The following is a 1,082-nucleotide window of genomic DNA, read 5'->3' as shown; positions in this document are numbered from 1 at the left end:
AAAAATAAACATGTACAAAATACATCACTAGTCATGGATTAAAGGGAACTGGGCTGTAGATTAACCTTTTGTAAGTTTAACTGATAATAGTAGAACCAGCACCATATCCTTTATAATATCTGTGTATGAACTTTCCACCATAACTATGGCATCATCTGAACTAAACTATGTTTTCCCTGGCTGTTGGTAATTATGTTATTCATAATTAAATAACAGAATGAGAGAGTCAGGATATATGTGTGCTGCTTCCTCCAGATCCTTTCAGTGTTCTTCAAGAAATTCGGTTATGTTGGTATGATTTGGTTTTCTATAGAGCTACCATTAGTTTTTCCACAATGTTTTGCATTTTCTTGTAAACTAATATTCTGATGAGGTATATTTCACATGCCCTTCCCTCACAATGTGACTCCTGTCTTCCTATGTACTGCAAATTTGATATATGTGTGTGTGTATATGCAAATTTGATATATGTGTGTGTGTATATATATATATATATATTAATCTCTTCATCATTTTGGTGGGAACAGATAAATAAATACAAATATAACATGACATCCAATAAGATGACAACACTGCTTATATTCAATTCACAGTTTCTAAACCATTGCTCTGTATGTCATTGTGGAGATAGCAAGATCCCTGAAGGAGATTATTTTCACAGCATCAATCAGCCTTTCCAATCAACCAGGTCTAGCTCTCCCATAAGTCTTTGAAAAGTAGTATCCCACACTTGAACCTTTTGCTCCACTAACATATATACTTTCCATTCCCTTAGATTTGGGGAAATATACCCACCTCAGATTGTTTTTTTTTTTTAATTTATATATATATATATATATATATATTACATTATTGTTCAGTTTTTTCTTACAGTGCTTGCTTCCTTTTCTCAGGTGTAGTCCCCATAGAATTTCTACCACCAGTTCACCTGTGCTCCATCACCAAACTCCCTTGTGCTTCTCCTGCCCATGTCTTAATCTCTTTGCCTTCCCCACTGCTGCAGACTGTCACTGATTTATGGTTGTCTGTTTATTTGTTTGGTTATGTTGTGTTTTTCAATTGGTATTATTTTTCCCTGATCC

This window comes from Condylura cristata, unplaced genomic scaffold, assembly GCF_000260355.1.
Source record: "Condylura cristata isolate star-nosed mole 26May11 unplaced genomic scaffold, ConCri1.0 scaffold00003, whole genome shotgun sequence".
NCBI classification, from domain to species: Eukaryota; Metazoa; Chordata; class Mammalia; order Eulipotyphla; family Talpidae; genus Condylura; species Condylura cristata.
The sequence above is the reverse complement of the archived record's forward strand: the minus strand, read 5'-3'. Positions refer to the sequence as shown.